This window comes from Pinus tabuliformis, chromosome 1_1 (assembly GCF_031772625.1).
Source record: "Pinus tabuliformis cultivar Carrire ecotype Pingquan chromosome 1_1, CPIR1, whole genome shotgun sequence".
In the NCBI taxonomy this organism is placed as follows: domain Eukaryota; kingdom Viridiplantae; phylum Streptophyta; class Pinopsida; order Pinales; family Pinaceae; genus Pinus; species Pinus tabuliformis.
The window spans coordinates 235,395,041-235,415,025 of record NC_142297.1 but is presented as its reverse complement, the minus strand read 5'-3'; positions in this window follow the sequence as shown (position 1 = coordinate 235,415,025).

The following is a 19,985-nucleotide window of genomic DNA, read 5'->3' as shown; positions in this document are numbered from 1 at the left end:
GTAAGACTCTACCAATTAATTTGCAAGATGGTTTATATCTGAAAAACAAATATTTATTTTCCAATATTATTGAAAAAAATATTTTGGAAACCTTTAATGGATGATAACCTTGTTCCATGTGTGGAGTGGTAAGAGGGGAGGGATACTCATTAATCCCGAAGGAAACATCAAAGATATATATGCTTGGGGCCTAGGTAGGAACACAGATAATGAAGTTGAGGTTTATGGTTTATTCCTAAGACTTTCTCTCACTCACAAAAAGGGCATCACGAAGATCCAAGTCTTAGGAGACTCAACGTTGACAGTAAAACATATGAAATATAATTCATAAGGAAAGGACATGAATATAAAACAAATCATTGGGTGATCCCAAGGTATAATTTCTCTCTCTGATCTGGCGTAATTCTTTGACATCCTAAGAGGGAATAATCAGGAAGCGCATAAGAAATCAAATTTGGATTTCCAGTTGAATGCAACAATAAGTATAATAAATGAAATAAAGGAAAAAATATACATTCCCTAATCATGGAGAAGGTTTTCAATTATTGAACTAGGGATGGAGCTCTTGGCATAACCAAGATATTAGGAAATAAAAGAAACATTGAAAATTTGGTGTTCACAACTATATATCCATTGCCCCCACCCTCCTCTCTCCCTACATTTTGTATATCCCCCCCCCCCTCTTCTTCCTCCCCCTCCCCTCTCCCATTCCATTTGGAAATGCCTCCACTCGAAATCATCCATATCAGACTCCCTACTCCCTATCTCATCAGCCTTTACTCGTCCTTGCCTCTCGTTGTGCCCCGTGGCTTAGATAGGCTTGCATAGCTCCCACAACATTGATACTCCCATCATGTATGTACTACACATGGTTCTGGTAGGTCTCACAACGTGAGAACCTAACCATAATGACATAGTAATTTTTGTAATTGGAGATGATACAACATAGGACATGGTACAAGATAATGGGAAAGCATGAGAAACATTTAATCCCTCTAAACTTAATTGCTCAAAATATTCGTGGGACGAGGGTGTGGATAAGGATGAAGGACAAAGTGAAAATATGGGAAATTATTGTGGAGCATTTAGATCTTAGCTTGTTGAGTACCAATTTCAAGTCCTACATGAGAATCGAGACATGTAACTTTTATAAACAAATAATGGCCTTTGACGTTCAAAATCAAGATCTTATATTAGAAAATTGAGCCTACTGAGGACTTGTGAAAATTCATTTTCTCCCTATGCCTTCCCTGAGATTTATTTTCCAAAATTCCAAAACAATATCGCATAACTAGTATCCCATGGCTATACATTCTATAATACTAATATAGTAAATATTTACACATATAGTTTTCCAGAAAAAACATTTCTAGAGAGAGAAAAAATATTACTTCTCCATGTTATGAAACTAGCTCATAAAAAGATAGAAAAGAGAGATGAGCGCCTTATTATTGTTAGGTCGGTTAGGTTATATTGTGACTCCTAAGACTCCTATATATAGAAAGGAGGCTTTGTCATTTGAATCATCGAAGAATTTTTTATTTGTGTAATGTAAAGGAGGTTGCCCCCTCAAAGAGGCTGAATTCTAAGGCATTGATCTCTCTTTTCTATCTTTTTGTGAGCTGGTTTCATACGCTTCTCCAACTCTCAGTGCTTGGTCGCATTTATATGCGTATAGGTTTATCGTGGCGCTTATCGTGTCTATTATAGATCTGCGGATCTGCGGTATAGATCTGCGGCTTTCGTGGCTATTATAGATCTGAGGTATTGATCTACGGTATAGATCTACGGTATCCCAACGTAATCTGCGGTATAGATCTGCGGTATTGAATTGAATCTGCGGTATAGATCTGGCGCATATCTGCGGTATAGATCTGGCGCTTGCTCGCATTTACTGTTTATAGATCTGCGGTATAGATCTGGTGCTTCTCCAACTCTCAGTGCTTGATCACATTTACAGTTTTGTCGAGGTAATTCGACCCAATTTACTGGAATTTCAATACCTTGAACGACAAACAGGTCGCAGGTTCGATCCCAAGAGGTCAAGGAAGAAGAGATCCGCTTATTCAGTTGGCTATTTAACGATGCCGCTCATTCCTCGGCAAATTCTTTCTAGGCTTTTTCGTTAACAGGGTTCTATGGATGGGGAACTGCTATGTCGGTGCAGTAAGAGCCCTTACAGTTCTCTGGCCGAACGATGTCAGATTGAGGGTTATACAAGGTTGATATTTTTCACGGCTAGGTTTTAGATCTAATATTTTGAGGCTAGATCTAGATCTAGGCGGCTAAATCCAATTTTCTGCGGCCAGATCTAGATCCAATCTTATCTTCTGCCTTATTTTTCTGTGGCTGGGTTCTACGAGCAAGTAAAATATGGCTCCGAGCTTCGCAAAAATAATTGGTGGCTCATCCGCCTCTGGAGGGCAATCTCCTGCCCATATCGTGAGTGAAGCTCCAACTCCCACTATCCAAGTGGTCCAGGCCTCACTCGATGAAGCTTTGAAGTTCTCCGAAAGTGCCCTAATTTGCCGGTTTAATGGTTTTTTGCTGCGGCTGATAGCACTCCACAATTGGATCTCGAAGGTATGGAAGCCTGTCATTTCTGATGAAATTAATATCTACCCCTATGCTAGGGGTTTCTTTATAGTAGATTTTGAAAATCCTGAAAGCAGACAATGTATTCTAGATTCCGGCCCTTGGTTTTGGGAAAAATCAGGGCTATTCATGAAGCCATGGAACCCATCATTCGATCCCTCTACATCAGTGATAACCTCAGCACCAGTTTGGGTGAGATTGCCAAGTCTACGCTTGCATCTCTAGAATCTCTCCTCGCTAAAAGCCATCGGAAATGCAATTGGGAAATTTTACTGCAGGTGCCTAGAAACAGAGGAATATGCCAGAACCACCTATGCAGGCATATATGTGGAAATGGACTTCAGTTCCGGATTCCCAGCTGAAATAAACCTAACAAGTAAAGACTATGTGTGGAACCACAAACTTGATTATGAAAGTGTCCTCTTCATATGTCAATCCTGCTTTGAGATAGGGTATCTAGCCAAAAATTGCCCAAAACCCTCTGAGAAAAATTTTGCTAGAAAACACCACCACAGATCTACATGGTGGGAAGGAGCACAAAAACAACACTACACTGTCATCAAAGAAGAATATTCTAGAGAAAACTCTGAGTCACAAGAAATAAGGGAAGAAAGAAACAACTCTCAAAACAAGCAAGGAGAAAGCCCGCCCCAACAAATCAACAGTTATGAGGATTTGAATACCACAGAAAATAAATCTTCATTTAACAGCAAAGAAGTTCTCCTAAACCAAACTTCTTCTTCGAATATTTTCAAAAGAACGAACACAATAGATCGCAAAGCTAAGACACCAATGTCCCAAGAACCAGAAGAGATGAAGGAGATGCAAGATAAAGGAAGTTGGAATACTGTAGAGAAAAAAAAGAAAGCTACAACACCAATCTCGCCAATAAAGATGAGGAGCCAGACAAGTAAAAATTAAGAAAATTGTATGTCTGAAAGACCAATTTGGTCTCAGTGGACATTAACCATCATCATCATCATCATCATAACACTCCATTCGTGCTCAAAATCTAAGATCGATTCCGATATATTCTTCATCGATCCTTGGGTTGTTCTCTTGTATTTTGAGCTTTAGATGCTTAATTTGTTGTCTGAGTGCCTCCACCTCATCCTCTAGTTTCTCGATCCACTCCTTCCTTTTTTTTAGCTACTACCCCTGCATATCCAATGCATCCTTCTGCTGTGGATGGATGTAGCTTTGCAAAATATCCTAACCCTCCTTGAATTCCATATTCTCTTATACACATACCTTATAGGTATTCATATTGCAACCACTTTCACGTGCCTATTTTCATACTGAGAATATCTTTATCACTATGTGACATTGGACCTTCATTGATCATTGTTAGTTTTCCTATTTAGACAATATTTGTCATAATGTGACACTGTGCCATGGTTGACCATGAGTATAAACCCAGGAGATTTATATTAATATATGTAGGGTTTAGAAAACTAATATTTATAGTATTAATCTCTTGGGTTTAATATTATTCGATTGAGTTTATATTCCCTAGGGTTTATAGTATTAATGCATTTGGTTTTTAGCATTAATCCATATTGATACTAATAATCCATATTGTTTATAATAATGTAAACATTACGAATAATACTATACCCTAGGAATATGACCCTTAGATTAATAAACCCAACCGATTCGTACTATAAAACCAAGGAATAATGCACCCAAGGGAATAGTAATAAACGTAAGGGATTAATATTATAATCCCTGGGAACACAAACCCTTTGATTAATAAAAAAAATGTATTTTTATTATAAAGTAAAGGGAATAATCAATCCAATGGATTAATACCAAAAACCTTAGGATATACAAACCAAAGGGGACTATATTAAACCCAAGGGAATCTACCTATGAACCATAGGTACATAAACCCTAAGATGAATATTATGAACACTAAAATTAAAATGGTTGGCCATGGTTTACCATTGTTGATTTTCATATTGAGAATATATTTGTCACAATGCGACGTTGCACCTTGGTTGACCATGGTTAATTTTGCTATTCAGACAATCTTTGTCACAATGTGACATTGGACCATGGTCCACCATGAGTATAAACTCAAGGGATTTATATTAATATACATAGGGTTTATACACCTAAGTCTTATCGTAATAATCCCTTAGGTTTAGTATTATTCCCATGGGTTTGTATTCCCTATGGTTTATAGTATCAATCCAATGGGTTTTTAGTATCAATCCGTATTGTTTATAATATTAGAAACATTATCAATAATATTTTACCCTAAGAACATGAACTCTTAGTAAAACCAACTAATTGATATTATAAAACGAAGGAAATAATGAACCCAATGCATTATACCTATAAAACCAAGGTATATAACCCCTAGGATAAACACTATGAACGCTAAAATAAAAATTCTTGACCATGGTTTACCATGGTTGATTCTAATATAGAGAATATATTTATCATAATGTGATGTTGGAGCTTGGTTGACCATGGTTAAGTTTCCTATTGAAACAATTTTTGTCACAATGCATGAGTATAAACCCGAGGGATTTATATTAATATATGTAGGGTTTATACACCTAAGGCTTATAGTAGTAATCCCTTGGGTTTAACATTATAGCCTTGGGTTTATATTCCCTAGGGTTTATAGTATTAATCAAGCGTGTTTTTAGAATTAATCCATTGAGTTTATAATCCTTTTAGTTTTTAATATTAATCACTTAGTCTTTTAGTATCAATAATAGTATACCCTTGGAATATGAATCGTGAGATTAATAAACCCAACCAATTGGTATTATAAATCCACATAAATATTATTAAACCCTAGACGTTAATATTATTAAACCCTAGACGTTAATATTATAAACCCTCATAATATAAACCCTTAGATTGCATATTAGGAATATGCAACCTTAGATTAATAAAATGCCATTATAATTATTATATTTATTATCATATTTATAATATATTGTAATAATATTCTATAATATAATTATTATTATTCTATTACTATTATATTTATATATTTATTAGTGCAAATATTAATACTACTATTAATACAATATTTAACCATATTTATGTTAGTTAATAATTTTATTCTTAATAATTAGAAAGTAAATATTTCTAGCCGTATTTATATTATTAAAGTAAATATTTCTAGCCGTATTTATGAATATATATGTTAATACTATTATTTTAACAATCTTAATGTAATATTAATTAAATGTTTATAATGTAAATATTATTAATGTTAAATTATAATGTAAATACTATTAATAATATAATATAAATGTTTAAAGTGAAAATAATAATATTAATTATTATTATTATTATTATTAAATAAATATAATATGGTATTTTTTAATATTATTTTTAAATATAATATAAACTTTGATAGAATCAAATATGTTCATAATAATATAAATAATAAAGCTAATTTAATCCAATACTATATTTTTTAATTTAATATAAGCTTTATGGTAAACCTAATAATATTATAATAATATGAATATTAAAATTAATTTAAATCTCTTACTACTATTATACCTAATATAAATTTTAATACTATTTTTAAATTTACTGTTAAAAAATATGATAAACTTAATATTATTATTAAAAATATTTAAAACGAAAAAACTAAAACATAATATTAAAAAACAATATTAAAACTTGTAAAATAAAATAGATTTTAAAAGTAAAAAAAATAATTATAAAATATATAAAGTAAAAGGGAAAAAAATTACTTGATAATAGAATAGATTTTAAAAATAGAAAATACAATTATAAAATATATAAGGTAAAAGGGAAAAAAATTACTTGATATCAACATAAATCTTAATGAGAGAAATTAAAATATTATTATATTTTGTTTTGAAAATTTTAATTAAAAAAAATCAAACCTGTATAAATCATTTGAGAATATATTTATAACCCTAAAATAAACATTACTAACTAAAATAATCCTATCAACATAAATCTATCTAATAATTTATATTGTTAGGCAAATTTACAACGTTCTTTTTATCTCAACACTTATTTCACATCTCAATCAACTAAATATAATTTGAAATGCAGGTCAATTGGAACATCTAACCAACACAATATTCAGCACTCTTTTGCCTTAGCATAGCAAGCACAACAGTACAACTCAAGAGCTCGAATTTCTCCTTCAACCAACATGCAGTGGCACACTCTGTCCTCGTAGCTGTGATGCCAAACAGAAAATGGATCGAATAACGAAAAGCACAAAATTGAATTGAATTTATTATTAAAAATAAAAAAGAGTTTAAACATAACTAATTCTTCAAAACTTGAATAAAATAAATCACTTATTTTAACATATTTTGGAACACACGTGAAATGATTAGTTTGGGTTTAGTAATTATTAATTATATATGGTTTATTCACATATATATATAATATTCTAATGTTGTTACAATTGTTACAATTTAATGGAAAAACAATGGAAATTTTTGTAATATTGTGATAAAATTAAGTGAAATTTTTAGAAATTTAGGTTATAGTTTTATACTTAGATTTTTTTTTCAAATTTTTTTTAATAGTGCTGAAATTATTCTTATTATTAAATAATTATTATATATATAAGTATTATTTTTGACAATATTTATTTTAGATATGCTAATAACTAGTATATTAACCAAAAATCTAACTTATTCATGCCATCATTCTAATGAAATAAAATTGGCTGGAAAACCTGAAATTATTTCATAGTCTTTATTATTTTCTATATGTCATATTTTATTATTTAAAAATATATATCTATTAAAAAAATATAATATATTTTTTTTAAATCCATTTATAATAAACGTATATAAATGAAAAACTATAACTTTAGTGGCTAAACAAGTTCATTGGATCAGAGTGATCACCTGAATAAGTTCCCTCATTAAATAATACCATTGGTTCATAATATGTCTAATGGATTATGTGAATGGAAGAAAACTAACCTTATTTTACCAAATATAATTCATTTGATTAATATGATGACAAGAATAAATCAGCGATTTCAATAATTCCAGTTTTGTTTTTAATATGACTAAAGGATTCACTAAACAATGTTGTCTACAAGGGTGATGTGTAATAACAAATGTTTTTGATCAACATGATAATTCTCAAAAGTTGTAGTCATCAACTTCAATAAATTAAGACAATTAGTGTCATTATAATATACTTTTATGAGATATGGATGAGCCTCTTGATGTCATTATATCATATTTTTGTGAGTATGCTGGAGGAATTGTCAAACCTATTTTAATGAATAGAATTAGTTATGTGGAGTAAGAGTCATTTTGGGAAAATGGTATTAAAGGTTTATTCAAAGATAGGCATAAATGTAGAGAATATTATTCGACAGTACGTGGGAGCACAACTCCGTACTGGCACTTGTCGTTTCAAAGAGGAGGAATCACCCAACCAACGATGAAACTGACAGTTACCAGGCTTTACGATGCCAGAATACGTCTCTAGCCTAGACTTCTAGATGTTGTGCGTTAGGTTCCAAAGAGTTTTTCGGTTCATTAAATTTATTTTACAGTTGATCTTTCTTCAGAAATTTGCCTTTCAGGTTCACTGCTTGATGTAGATGTACAATTCCTAAAATGCAATCTAAGATGATAAAAAATCGTTTAATCTTCTTTTTGCTATGAAAATCCTAGCTACTAAAGAAAGATAGATGACATTCTTTCATCATAGAGTAGAGAGAACACATTAGATGCACTGTCCTAAATCAAACCAACAAATAGTCTAAATGAAAATTCACATGCATGTATTTGTTTTCAGCTTTCTTAATTTGTGAATGACAAGAAGAATGCTAAGTACAAATCCGAGTTATCCTTTCAAACCGACAATACTAACAAATTTCTCTTCAAGAACAAAAGGAAGATAATGACGACACTTTACTATTTTGAATTGAAAACTGTTTTCGACACTTGAAAAACTACTAATTCAAATAAAATACAAAAGTAATTGTATAATTGACCATCAAGAACAATAGGATTCTTTTCTTTGACTCAAAACAACACTTGCGACACTTTCAAATCAAAAGACGACATTTCGACTATGCTACTACTTTGTAAAAGAGAATTGAAAATGGTAGAAAATACATAAAAACATTCATAGTTCTTTTCACAATGGGGGCAGAATGATGGAAAGGAAGGGGGTTTCCACAGTGGTATACTGATCACAGACAACAAAACTCCTGAGTAGAGGTGAAGAGAGTGAACATAGAAACCAAAATCTGAGGGCAAAAGAGGTCTTGTCTGATCAGTGCACCTGTAATACAGGGAAAGTGTGATGCAGTGCACCTACTGCACAAAAGAAGTGCAATGCATCCAGATTCCCAAGAGTAAAAGGTGCGATGGTCTAGGGACGAGACTTCAACTATGTTCTAGGTCACAGTTTGCAGCTCAGTTTGGGGATTTAGCCCAGGCAAGTGATGTATAGTAAATAGAAATCACAGGGGCTGACCTAATGAGGTTACTAGAACCACCACTAGGGCAATTAGAAAGTTTGAAAATCAATTGTTCAGTTTATAAACAAAACCCAGAGATAGATTGAAGCAGCAATGATCTACTTTTCACTTGCATACCTAATGCAGTTCGAAGGCTAGCTGGCTTGACTTCAGGCTCCATCAGTAAGTTTATAAAACAAACAAATATAGACAAACAAACAATCTATTCAATCCCCAGTGGAGTTGCCATTTTGTTATCGGGAAATCTAGTGTCCACTCGGAGCTGCTAGTCCCACTAAGACTGGTAGCTATCTTAGAAACAAACAAACTAAAACTACTTTCGTTTTCCTTTATGAGAAGTAGATGAGAGTGGAATGAAGGACACCAACCTCAGTCTTGCACTTGGTTCCTTGCTCGTTTCCTCTCCCTTTTGACATATCCTTGCCGCTTCTCCTTCATCTACCCAGCCTCAACTGTGGGATCAAAGCAGCATAATACTATTGAAGAATAGAGATCTACAATCATAAACAATATAGGACCAGATGTATATTGACCACACAAATGCATATATCATCAAAAATACAAGAATGTGGAGGAAAACTTGAATAGCTTTATTAATATCAAGAATAAGCAAAGAGGATTACAACCAATTGTTCTGACCTAGCGTCACCCTCCAGCATGAAAGCCCGTCTTTTACCTCATGAAAAGCTTAGATCACTCAACACTATTATATTCCAACAAGAAACCAATAACACTTCCTTACAAAATAAAAAATTCCAGAACAGAGATATACAATCATAAACAACATAGGACCAGATGTATATTGAACACACAAATGCATATATCATCAAACATACAAGAATGTGGAGGAAAACTTGAATATATTTATTAATATCAAGAGTAAGCAAAGAGGATTACAACCAATTGTTTTGAGCCAATGTCACCCTCCAACATGAAAACCCTTCTTTCACCTCATGAAAAGCTTAGATCACCCAACACTATGATATTCCAACAAGAAACCAACAACACTTCCTTACAAGATACAAAATTTCAGCCTCTGGATCTCTGGGATGAGGGATGTACTTATAGATGATTGCAGGGGGGTGAGTCAGCTCTGGGTTTTTGATTAGTGTCATTTCACTGATAGTTCTTTGCTCCATTTGGAGATTTCATTAATATCTTACTCATCGTTGGGTGAATTCTGAGAGGCAAGTGTCATATGATAAGTTTCTAGAAGATTCCTTGTTCATCCACTTAGCAAATTGTCTCTGCCACTTGTCTATTCTCATCCATCATACCCTATAGAAGGAATTTTCAGTATGCATCGCACCTCCCATGTGTAAAATGTGAGATGCATCGCACCCTTCCCATGGAGCAAGTGAGATGATCCAGTTTTGACCAGTTCTAAGTAGTTTTTCATGGAGAACTTTTGGGAGATGATGTAATCAACTGACCTTGTTCCTTTAGGGTGTGAATGAAAACTTTTAGGGACTTAGGAGCCCTTGGTTTATAGACATGTTTGATTTGGGTTGCAGTGCCCAAAAATGTCTATAACATGAGGATATATATTATAAGCATCTGCTGACTTCCCTAGAGTAGAATGATGGTTTGATTAGGATGCACTAGTTAAGGTGTCCCAACTGCTTATGTTATTCATTTAGTTTACCAAAGTTCTAAAATCAGAATTCCATGTGGATCATGCTTAGATAGGCCACACTATTCCATAGTTGAGGTGATATATTATAAGCATCTGGTGCATGTAGCCTAGGTACACTTCCCTAGAGTAGAATTAGGGTTTGATTAGGATGCACTAGTTAAGGTGTCCCTATTCTTTTTGTTATCCATGTCAGGCCAGGGTAACCCCAGAATGAATGAGCGGAAGAAAAAACTGAGATTGATTTATTCATTAGCTAACTATCAGTTATATACATAAATATGACAGATCAGTTCATCTTCTTGATGACTGTCTAGTTCATCCATCCGTTGAGGATTAGGTGTCAACATTCCCCCCCTTAATCTGAAGGGATGTTGGTGAGTCCAAGCATCGTTCTGAATCTTTCAAGCTTTTCTCTTGCAAGAGCTTTGGTGAAGATGTCTGCAATTTTCTCGTTTGTGGAACAATGAGGGAGATGGATTATTTTGGCCTCAACATGATGTCGGATCAGATGATATTTAGTATTGATGTGCTTAGTACGATCATGGAACTTTGGGTTCTTGGGCAACTTTATTGCAGAGGTGTTATCAATCATGAGTGGAGTTGACTGTATTTGTTTTACCTGCAAATCTTCAAGAATTTTCCTGAGCCACACAATTTCTTTCGTTGCTTCAGCTGCTGCCACATATTCTGCTTCTGTTGTGGAATCTGCTGGTACTGATTGTTTGCGTGATCTCAAGGAGACAACTCCTGATCCAAGACTCATAGCATATCCTGAAGTAGATACCCCAGTTTCTTTGTCTCCATCGAAGTCTGAATCAGAGTATCCAATCAAGTTGAAGTCGTCCACCTGTGTATACTTGATTCCAAGGTCTTGAGTTCCCTTCAAGTACCTAAGAACTCTTTTTGCAGCAGACCAATGTCCCTCACAAGGCTTTTGCATAAACCTGGAGAGGATTCTAACAGCAAATGAAATGTCTGGTCTGGTAAGAGTGAGGTAGATGAGACTTCCTACAAGTTGTCTATACTTTGTTGCATCCTCAAATTCCTTTCCTTCAATAGATGTGAGCTTCAAGTTTTGTTCCATTGGAGTAGAAAGAGGATTACACATCATGCCAAATCTGTTTAACAAATCTCCAATGTATTTCTTTTGAGAAAGAAATATGGACTTTGGATGTTGGGTTACTTCAATGCCAAGATAGTAATGAACATAGCCCAAATCAGTCATTTCAAAAAAAATTCCTAATTCTTTCTTTATGGATGCAATACAGCTTTCATTGTTCCCTGTCATTAAAAGATCATCTACATATACCACAAGATATACAACTGTTTTGCCAACTTTCTTGACAAATAAAGTTGCATCATCAAGATCAAAATGATTGAAGTTGAGTTTCAAAAGATGCTTAGTTAGTTTTTCATACCAGGCTGGTGGTGCTTGTTTGAGGCCATACAAGGACTTCACAAGTTTGCATACTTTATGTTCATGTCCTTTCACAGAAAATCCTTCAGGCTGGGACATAAAAACATTCTCTTTTAGATCTCCATTCAAGAATGCAGTTTTTACATCCATTTGATGGACTTTCCAACCGTTCTGAGAAGCTAGTGCAAAGAGTGTCCGGATGTTGGCCCATTTTGTTGTGGGGGCAAAAGTTTCCTCATAATCAACCCCTTCCTTCTGTTCAAAACCTTTTGCCACAAGCCTAGCTTTGTGCTTGTCAAGTGAGCCATCAGCTTTGTATTTGTTCTTGTAGACCCACTTGCAACCAATTGGTTGGGTTCCAAATGGAGGATCAACTAGCTTCCAAGTGCCATTCTTTATGAGGGCATCATACTCCTTCTGCATCGCTTCTTTCCATTCATCATGAGAAGCAACTTATTTGAAGGAAGTTGGTTCAAAATCTGTAGACAAGTTCAATTCACAATCATAAGTAACATCCATATCAACAGGTGAATTAGAGTTATCTACATCACCTCCATCTTGTCGGTTTGTATTTCTGGTTCATGTTTTTCCAATTTCATCAGGATGAACACTTTCAAGTGTCTTTGTCAGCCACTTTGGGGGACCTTTCTGAGATGGTCCAGGCTGCTCTGTTGATTGAGTTGGGTCTGAATCAAGATTGAGTCTCCAAATTCTATCAATTACATCACTTAAAGCATCATTCGTTGTTGGAGTGTCATGCAGGGGAGATTGTTCTTCAGAAGAAGATTCCACATCTTGATCTAGTATAGGAATCCCCCCTTCAAGATGTGTAATCTGATTATCAAACTCTTGAAATGATTTCGGTTTTGTGAATCTATCTAAGCGATCAAGTTGCCGCTCAACAACACTGTCAGATTTGGATGATTCAAGAAAAATGACATCTCTAGATAAAACAAACTTTTTATTTACTTCATCATAGAGGCGATATGCTTTAGATGTGTTTGAATACCCCAAGAAGATACAGTTACGACTTCTAGCACCAAGTTTGTTTCTATGTACCTTTGGTATTAAAGCATAACAGGTGGAACCAAAAATCCTGAGATGTTTTATCGAAGGAACATGTCCATACCACAATTCATAAGGAGTCTTGTTTCTTATAGCACTAGATGGACATCTATTCTTTATATATGCAGCACATAGAACAACATCAGCCCAAAACATTGTCTTTACATTTTTGAAGAAAAGCATGGATCGTACCATATTCAAAATTGTTCTGTTCATTCTTTCAGCTACACCATTCTGTTGAGGATTATAAGGCACAGTTGTTTGATGTTTAATCCCATGTTGGCGAAGATAGTGTTCAAATTCATTTGATGCATATTCTTTTCCATTATCAATGCGAATAGACCCAATATGAGATTGTGCATCATTTTCAATCCACTTATGAAAATTCTTGAATGTTTGAAAAGCATCAGATTTGTTCTTCAATAAATAAACCCAACACATTCTGGTGTAATCATCAATAAATGTCATGATATATTTATTTCCATTTGTAGAAGAAACAGGCATTGGACCACATAAATCTGAATGAATGAGTTCAAGCTTCCTATGTGCTCTTGAATGTGAATCATGAAAAGACTGTTTGCTATGCTTTCCTAGAATGAAAGCATCACATTGCTTATGTTTTCTAGGAATTGTAGGCAAACCAGCAACACCATTTTTCTTCAACAAGCGGAGACTATCATAGTTTAAATGTCCAAATCTAGCATGCCATAATAAACTTGATGGAAGTGTACCTTCTTCATGATGAGAAATATATGAGAAATGTTGTGCATAAGCAGAAGTTCCTTGCAGTTTAAGAAGTCTTTCTTCTTCTATACCCCTCATGACAAGTGAGTGGTCAGATGCCTTTCTTACCTCAAGCTTGCCATCAAACATATGAATGGAGTGACCTTGCTGGCGGATGTGGACCAGGGACAACAAGTTTCTTTTGAGCTATGGGAGATATAGAACATGATCCAAAAGAAAGTCTGGAAGACCACGCAGTTTAAGCCTGATTGTGCCAAGCCCTGATGGCTTGATTTTTGACTGATCTGCAAAGTATACTTCTCCATCAACATTGTTAGTGAAATCTTCAAAAAAATCTTTCCTATGAGTCATATGACAGGTTGCTCCTGAATCAAGCAACCAGTCATTTTTCGAAGAAGCAAGTGAAGCATTAAACAAATCTTCATTTACTCCAATGTTACATTGTGCCTCAATATAGTGAGCAGATTCAGGTGCTTTACCTTTGTCTGTGTCATCAGTTTTACCTTTCTGTTGATTTCTTCTCTGCTCAATTTTGTCCCATGGTAGCTTTCATGTAGAAGCATCATGTGATCCATTTCGTTTGCAGCGAATGCAATGCAGATCTGCCTTTTCTGCTTGAGAATGTCTGCCCCCCCTGCCTCTGAAGTATCTTTGTCTTCCTCTTCGTCCACCTCTTCCTCTTGTAGAATCTTGAGCAGGATGCTTTTCTTTATGAGCAAGGCAAACAGTCTCTTCAGAAGATTCAGGGACTGTTTTCTTTCCAAAGGCTTTCTCTCTTTCAACAAACTTTTTCACAAGAGACTCAAAGGTTATGTCTTTAAGATTTCCATTTGCTTGTAAAGACTCAAGATAATTGGAGTAGGTAGGATAGAGTGCTTTGAGAAACGCAATAAGAGAGATATCCAGCTCAACCTTAGTGGATTTAATATCATGCATTATAGACTTTATTTCAGATGCAAGAGCAAGAGGATCATTATTTTTCAGTTCAAGAGTGAAGAGTTTAATCATGAGCTGAACAACTTCAAGTGCAGAATGTGAATCATAGAGTTCTTTCAGCTTTTGTAAAGCTTCAAAGGCAGTGGAATAGGATAAAATATGATGACTTACTTCTTCATTTACAGATGCTGCGATCAATGCATAGGCTTTGCTGTTCTTGTTTTCCCAAATGACAAGTTCTTTATCTGATGTAGGCTGCGTAGGGTCTTTGTCTTCTTCTCCGACACACACTCCCTTCCACAACTCATTGTAGATGAGGGTGTGTTTTACCATCTGGGACCATTCAGAATAGTTCTCCTTGCCAGTGAGAACTATTCCTACCATAGAAATGATTGAATGCATTCTGTAAAAAAAAAATTCTGCTGATTGAAAAATACTTTTTCTGTTAATGTGGAGAAGGTATCACTTGTGCAATGTACCAAATAATACAATGTTTAAACAATACATATGGCTGCTTTTAAAAAAAATACATATGGCTGCCTTCAACAAAATACATGTGACTGCGTTAAAAAATACATATGGCTGTCTTCAAAACCATATAACAGCAGCACATCTCCACACAGATCATATAAAAATCTTCAGGTAAAAAATATGGTTCTCAGAAAAAACATGTAAGCCAAGAACACAACAACTGAAGTCATAAAAGAAGCGGTGAACGCCAAGAAGGAACGAAGTCTATGAAACAGTCTCACTGTAGTTGTTCCGTGGAGGCCGCACCATTAACTGATCAAAACACTGCGTGGATTTTAGAATACTCTGAAAATCACTTTAAAGTTGCATGCGCTGACTGAAGCACTGTGCCCTTCTTCCTCCAACACCATAACCTCTGCCAGTTTTCCAAGATTCATAGAGTGGAATAAATTTCGATTTCGATTCTCTTAAACATCATTACCGATTACGAAGTAAAAAATTGAGGCTCCTCATTACTACACCGGATAGAGGCGCAGCAGTTAGAGCGTGCAACAGAGCGAATAGGAGCAGTTCTTACAATAAAACTGAGGCCTGTTTTGGACCGGGAGTTAACCTCGGTAGAAATAGAACTGGGATTAATGAGGAAACTTTTTTTTTTTTTACCAATGGTGGGTGGTGATTCTATGAGTAAAAATCATGTCGGTGTTGTAACAAAAGATGTAGGTGAAGCTGCTGCTGAAGCAAGCTCTCTGAGACACAAGCGTACCAAGTATTGTCATATGGTAATTTTAACAGGAAACTCTAGATTTCGTGCAGAGAAGAAGGTATCATCGATGATTGAGGTTGTGGGCCTGGACTACATCAACACGGCCATGGAAAGGTTGGAGAAGAACGATGTCCGTTACAGATTTGTGGTGGATGTTGCTGGAAGCAAGCTAGATAACTAGTGGAGCGCTCACAATAATCAAGGATTCGATGATATCACTTGAAACCCAAAGCAAAATGGCAGGAAATACATGAGCGATAATGGAAGATTGTTGATGAGATTTGGAAGAGAGAGACTCGGCGAACGGCCAAAAGACGAGAGTCAATGAACAGATACATTCAGGTATAACCGATACATTCAGGTATTCATGCGCAGAGAGGGGCAGCGCAGAGAGGGGCAGCGTATTCAGGCAAACGTTTATAAAAAACAATGCGCAGTCTCTGGCAGTCAGAGAGCGCAATACCGCCTTGAAAAACGCTTATAGTGCAGTCAGGCCAGGCAGAGGCAGAGCCAGGGAATCAATGTCAGAGTAGCGCTCAGGACTGAGCAGCTCTCAGGACAGCAGGAGTTACAACTATTTCTGGGACCTGTGCTCTGATACCATGTCAGGCCAGGGTAACTCCAGAATGAATGAGCGGAAGAAAAAACTGAGATTGATTTATTCATTAGCTAACTATCAGTTATATACATAAATATGACGGATCAGTTCATCTTCTTGATGATTGTCCAGTTCACCCATCCGTTGAGGATTAGGTGTCAACAATCCATTTTGTTTACCAAAGAGTGTGTGCACTGTTTTTCCTTTCCCAAGCTAATAAAGACAAATAAAGATTCTTTTTTGAATGTTGTAAATTATTTTGTTTTGTTGTAAATTTTCAGTTAGCATTTGAGATTTCAGATCTAGTACACAGAAGTAGTTTTGAGAGTTCCTTAAGTTTGCAGGTTTGTTTTCCATGTAGTGAAATTTTAACATGCTATTCTAAACATTAAAAAATTGTATGCTTCAAGTAAAGTCTAGTCAAGATTTCCTAGCCTTTTGTATGCTCGATGGATGACTTTAGACAACTTGTCTTCATCTGAATATTTTGGGGAATTGGTTTAAGTATGTAAGAGGACATAGATATTCAGTACTTTCTAGCTATTTTGTTGCTTTCTGGTTGGAAAGCATACTACATATCAACTGGTGCCTTAAACATGTATTCAAGCAGATTCATTAAGCATATTTACCGCTTCAAGTATGAACACATGGGTATTATCTGCGGTATAAACATAATTTCATGCATTCAAAATTTTATAAATAAAGAAGACACTAAGCCTTTCTTGTTTAACATAATTGCTTTTCGTTCTTTATAGTATTTCTCTAACCATTAATGAATTATTTTTAGTGTATCAAGAGGTTTGTGTTTTGTACATGGAGATGTTGTTCAGGACATGTACAAGTCTAACATGGAAAGGGTTATCTTCTCAGGTAAGAGTAGAAAATAAACTCTGTACCATAATGATTTTGTTGTAGGAATAAATTGTTACATTCCTTGCAATTCAAATAGACCAAGGTATTCATTCTATTGATCTATCGTTAGATGGGTTTGTGCTGACAATCTTAGCCTTTTTGATGATCATCTTTCTTTTGTTTTGTGTTTTCAGAGTCCAAATGGGTACACTATTGCATTGGCTGCAAGAGATGAGACTCTTAGGTTTTGGCAAGTCTTTCGAGCTCCTAATAACTTAAAGAGGACAAAGCATAAAGATGTGGTTGGTGCGTTTAACATGTATCTCACGCATATTCACTAAGAATGTTGTCCTCCTTCAGGAATGAGCACAGGGGTATTATTTGCTCACTTTTATTTAGCCAGAACTAATTGACCTTATGGAAATATCTATATATGGTTAAGATAAGATAGCTTTACAGGTCACACCTCTAGAGTGATGCATCTGGCAGAGGTATTCATTGTATTGATCTAATGCTAAATGGATTTTGTGTTGAAAGTCTTTGCTTTTTTGCTAATAGTCTTTCCTTTTTTTTGTGTTAACACAATGACATCATTTCCTTTGTATTTGGTAAGTCTTTGGAGCTCATGATACCTCAAAGAGTACCAAGAAGATTTACCACTTTAGAGTATCAAGCAGATTCACTAAGAAGATTTACCACTTCATGTATGAGCACATGGGTATTATCTGCGGTATAAGAATAATTTCTTGCATTCAAAATTTTATAAATAAAGAAGACATTGTAAGCCTCTCTTATTTAACATAACTTTTTTTTCCTTTTTATACCATTTCTCTATAAATTCATGAATTCATTTTTAGTGTATCAAGAGGTTTGTGATTTGTACATGGAGATGTTGTTCGGGACATGTACAAGTCTAACATGGAAAGGGTAATCTTCTCAAGTAAGAGTAGTGAATATACTTTGTACCATAATGATTTTGTTATAGGAATAAATTGTTACATCCTTGCAATTCAAATAGGCAGAGGTATTCATTCTATTGATCTATCACTAAATGGGTTTGTTCTGACATTCTTTGCCTTTTTGCTGACAATCTTTCTTTTGTTGTGTATTTTTAGAGTCCAGATGGGTGCATCATTACATTGGTTGCAGGAGATGGGACTCTTAGGTTTTGGCAAGTCTTTGGAGCTCCTGATACGTTAAAGAGGAAAAAGAGTAAAGATGTGGGTGGTGCTTTTAACATGTATCTCACGCATATGCATTAAGCAGATTGTCCTCCTTTAGGAATGAGCACATGGGTATTATCTGCTCACATTGATTTAGCCAGAACCAGTGGACCTTATGAAAATATCCATATATGGTTAAGATAAGATAGCTTTATAGGTCACACATCTAGAGTGCTCCATCTGGCAGAGGTATTCATTATATTGAACTAACACTAAATGGATTTTGTGTTGAAAGTATTTGTTTTTGTGGTGAGAGTCTTTCCTTTGTTTCTGTGTTGACACAAAGACAACCTTTCCTTTGTGTTTGGTAAGTCTTTGGAACTCTTGATACATGACAGAGTACCAAGAGTAAATACGTGGATGGTGCTTTAAACATGTATTTCAAGCATATTCGTTAAGCATATTTTCTACTTCAGATATGAGAAAATGGGTATTATCTGTGGTATAAGAATAATTTATTGCATTCAAAATATTATAAATAAATAAGACAGTGTAAGCCTCTCTTGTTTAACATAATTGTTTTTCCTATTTTATACCATTTCTCTAACCATTCATGAATTCGCTTTTGGTGTATCAAGAGGTTTGTGATTTGTAGGTGGGGATACCTAACATAAGAGAAACATAATAAACATTGATGACTTTTCCATTCAACCACCCTTTTCTAGGAGTCCAAGCACAAAGATATCTATCACAAGGAAAACACCTTATCAACATACTCCCAATGTTTAATGTGAAATAGGTGAGCACGAGGTTTACAGTGACACTATGAGCACCATTGGTATGCAAATCAATGGGTCCATATAAAAATTGATATACGCATGACCCACTAGTAGGCATGAAATTTTATCACTTTGCTAGATTACATAACGCTAGAATGATCTAGTAGTGCCTCCCTATAACATGCAAAACGATATGATTACATGAAAGGTTTGGATGATGTCTCACTCAAGTTACTAGTGTCATTGTTCTGTGACAATAGTGACAGGCATCTCCCCACTTTGGATGATGTCTCACTCAAGTTACTTTGATATTAAATTAAACCTCTATTCAATGTCACCCATGTTTGTATAGCCTTATAAGACACTGAAAAAACACAAAAAAGAGAAGAGTGTAGGACATTCCATTACCATAGTCATCACTCTGTTTGAAAGGAAATGGATGTTTGATTGGCGTCTTATTGTTTTCCAGTAGGGAGGAGACTATA